Here is a 4273-nt window from a genome sequence, read left to right as displayed (position 1 = left end):
TTTATAGCAGTCCTATTTATTCGGTACAGAGCATGTCGTAGTCAATTTTTCAATTTCTATTGAATTTATTTTTTCAAGGAAAACTTCTTTCAATTATGGAAGCACGAGAATCTTATTTCAAATTCTGGTATATACGTATCATATGCGGAATACGGATATGATACCCGATAGATATTATCTCTGTAACAATTTCTAGTTATATTCTAGGGTTTACATATACTGACAGTTACTGTTATAATTAAAATGGAGAAGGTTTTTTGAATAAAAAAAGCAATATTGATAAATTTTGTATCAAATTGCATTTTTTTTTATCTCATAACGACAAAACCATCTTCTCATTTCGATTTCAAGAATTGTTCAGGAATTGTATAGTTAACGGTTCCGTTTTGTCCTTCCATTATTGCGTTTGTCGATCAAAGTGCATATCTCTTTTTCAATAAAAAAAGGGTATTCTCATATATATATCGTTTTGGCGGCATGGCCGAGCGGTAAGGCGGGGGACTGCAAATCCTTTTTCCCCAGTTCAAATCCGGGTGTCGCCTGATCGACAAGAGAATTGAATTTTGACCTTTTAATTAAAAAAATGAGAGGAAAAACGAATTTATCTGTAATGTTTTCCGACTCTACTAGAAATCTGATCAAAACTTGTTTGATGTTCTAATAGAATTTATTGAATTGTTTCGTGTTAATATAATAGTTTTAGTGCAGAATCGAATCCCCCTTTGACTCTGTACCAGCGATTTAAATAAATATATATAGTTATTATAGTTTCTAGTATTCTCAGTGATTAGATTAATACCAAAAAAAAACAACAAGAATTAGTGAACAATAGTAAAATAATTCCTTCATAGTGATATTTTTTATAGAGATAGGAGAAAAAATTCACATGGATATAGTAAATCTTGCTTGGGCTGCTTTAATGGTAGTTTTCACATTTTCCCTTTCTCTCGTAGTATGGGGAAGAAGTGGACTTTAAAGGTACGACTAATTGGGGTGGGGGATCCAACTGTATCAATTGTTTTCTAGCTGGGTTATTAAATTTTTCTATTGAATATTTTTCATTTCCTTTTAATTAATACCATACCAATTCCTTTAATTCAAATATATCCGCATTTCGGAAGTCTATTTTATTTGAGTGGTGTAATGTATTCTATGCATACTAAATACAAAATACTCTGTCAATCACCCAAATAGTGAAATTATTACCTTATTCTTGTTAAGGGGATGAAAAAAAGATAGGAAATTTTTTCCTATTCCAACCTAATTCTTCCTAAGATTTCTATTTAGATGAACTGGCTCTTACCAAAGTTATATATAAAAAATGAGTAATCGCGGAACCCCCTTTAACACCCCTTTTCCCTTTTTTCCCCTCTTTTCAAAGTTGGATTTCTAAGTTCTTTATTGAACTCATTTATTTGCAATCATGGTTAAAATGTAAAAAAGATTGGGGTTGACTACCAATCTTTTCAAAATACAGAAAAAGCTTCTCGTAGAAACTACCGATCATTTGTTAACTATTACAACTATTCCAACTATTTAATCAATTACTTCTTGGAAATGCTAAAAGTATTACTAAATTTTTTTATATGATACCGGGCCGGGATTGATATTAAGAATCAGAAACCCATAAATTTGAATAGCAAAAATAAGAGTTGCTTTTGGATTATTACATATATATTTTAGTGGAACCAATACAAAAAATGGATGAAATAAAGAAAAAATTGGAGCTACTATGTACATTAGATATAATGATGTAATGGAATTGAAATTCGATATATATAAGTCTATATATAAGAAGGTCGATCTGAATATTTAGATACATATCATATTGTAGATTGATCCATATTATATTATAGAGTAAAACTTTTTGCACTACAATTATAGAATAGATAATATAGATAATATGGTAGAAAGAAATCAAATTGATTTCTTTCTACCATATTATCTATATTATCTATTCTATAATTGTAGTGCAAAAAGTTTTACTCTATAATATAATATGGATCAATCTACAATATGATATGTATCTAAATATTCAGATCGACCTTCTTATATATAGACTTATATATATCGAATTTCAATTCCATTACATCATTATATCTAATGTACATAGTAGCTCCAATTTTTTCTTTATTTCATCCATTTTTTGTATTGGTTCCACTAAAATATATATGTAATAATCCAAAAGCAACTCTTATTTTTGCTATTCAAATTTATGGGTTTCTGATTCTTAATATCAATCCCGGCCCGGTATCATATAAAAAAATTGAGTAATACTTTTAGCATTTCCAAGAAGTAATTGATTAAATAGTTGGAATAGTTGTAATAGTTAACAAATGATCGGTAGTTTCTACGAGAAGCTTTTTCTGTATTTTGAAAAGATTGGTAGTCAACCCCAATCTTTTTTACATTTTAACCATGATTGCAAATAAATGAGTTCAATAAAGAACTTAGAAATCCAACTTTGAAAAGAGGGGAAAAAAGGGAAAAGGGGTGTTAAAGGGGGTTCCGCGGTTACTCATTTTCGATATATAACTTTGGTAAGAGCCAGGTCATCTAAATAGAAATCTTAGGAAGAATTAGGTTGGAATAGGAAAAAATTTCCTATCTTTTTTTCATCCCCTTAACAAGAATAAGGTAATAATTTCACTATTTGGGTGATTGACAGAGTATTTTGTATTTAGTATGCATAGAATACATTACACCACTCAAATAAAATAGACTTCCGAAATGCGGATATATTTGAATTAAAGGAATTGGTATGGTATTAATTAAAAGGAAATGAAAAATATTCAATAGAAAAATTTAATAACCCAGCTAGAAAACAATTGATACAGTTGGATCCCCCACCCCAATTAGTCGTACCTTTAAAGTCCACTTCTTCCCCATACTACGAGAGAAAGGGAAAATGTGAAAACTACCATTAAAGCAGCCCAAGCAAGATTTACTATATCCATGTGAATTTTTTCTCCTATCTCTATAAAAAATATCACTATGAAGGAATTATTTTACTATTGTTCACTAATTCTTGTTGTTTTTTTTGGTATTAATCTAATCACTGAGAATACTAGAAACTATAATAACTATATATATTTATTTAAATCGCTGGTACAGAGTCAAAGGGGGATTCGATTCTGCACTAAAACTATTATATTAACACGAAACAATTCAATAAATTCTATTAGAACATCAAACAAGTTTTGATCAGATTTCTAGTAGAGTCGGAAAACATTACAGATAAATTCGTTTTTCCTCTCATTTTTTTAATTAAAAGGTCAAAATTCAATTCTCTTGTCGATCAGGCGACACCCGGATTTGAACTGGGGAAAAAGGATTTGCAGTCCCCCGCCTTACCGCTCGGCCATGCCGCCAAAACGATATATATATGAGAATACCCTTTTTTTATTGAAAAAGAGATATGCACTTTGATCGACAAACGCAATAATGGAAGGACAAAACGGAACCGTTAACTATACAATTCCTGAACAATTCTTGAAATCGAAATGAGAAGATGGTTTTGTCGTTATGAGATAAAAAAAAATGCAATTTGATACAAAATTTATCAATATTGCTTTTTTTATTCAAAAAACCTTCTCCATTTTAATTATAACAGTAACTGTCAGTATATGTAAACCCTAGAATATAACTAGAAATTGTTACAGAGATAATATCTATCGGGTATCATATCCGTATTCCGCATATGATACGTATATACCAGAATTTGAAATAAGATTCTCGTGCTTCCATAATTGAAAGAAGTTTTCCTTGAAAAAATAAATTCAAAAGAAATTGAAAAATTGACTACGACATGCTCTGTACCGAATAAATAGGACTGCTATAAAAGGAAGAGACATGTATCTAATCTGGATACTAGATATATGGCTAGCTATAGCAACGGAAGTTAGATTTGTGCAGGTTTAATAAATATACTAGCTTTATTACGTATTCCAATTGTATTCTCAAATAAGAAGGGGTGGTGTGTAAACTCTCCCACCTTTGTAAATTCGAATTCTCCCTATTAATATAATAGAAATCTATATATATAATTTTGATAATTTTGAATTTGGAAAAAAAAATTGAAAAGGGAGGGATTAAGTATTCTAAAATGAATTCTATGATTTCTATTATATTGTTCTATATTATATTGTTTAGGATTATTAGATTAGGTTTTTATCGAGCCGAACAAATCCCGAGTCGATTTTTTTCCCGGTATCCAAATCGAATTGAAATATGTAATATCATAACATAATAATGTTATTATGTTATAAATGGA

General features: G+C 29.7%; 2 non-coding genes across 2 annotated transcripts; one reads left to right on the top strand and one right to left on the bottom strand.

Annotated features, from left to right (window-relative positions):
- Positions 1-471: 471 nt before the first annotated feature.
- On the top strand, positions 472-542 carry TRNAC-GCA (transfer RNA cysteine (anticodon GCA)). Its single transcript has one exon. It is a non-coding gene; the product is annotated as a tRNA-Cys (tRNA).
- A 2758-nt stretch (positions 543-3300) lies between these two features.
- Positions 3301-3371, bottom strand: TRNAC-GCA (transfer RNA cysteine (anticodon GCA)). The gene has a single exon. It is a non-coding gene; the product is annotated as a tRNA-Cys (tRNA).
- Positions 3372-4273: the final 902 nt, after the last annotated feature.

Source organism: Arachis duranensis, chromosome 1 (assembly GCF_000817695.3).
Source record: "Arachis duranensis cultivar V14167 chromosome 1, aradu.V14167.gnm2.J7QH, whole genome shotgun sequence".
Taxonomy (NCBI): domain Eukaryota; kingdom Viridiplantae; phylum Streptophyta; class Magnoliopsida; order Fabales; family Fabaceae; genus Arachis; species Arachis duranensis.
Note: the sequence above shows the minus strand (reverse complement) of the source record. Positions and strands in the feature narration are given on the sequence as shown.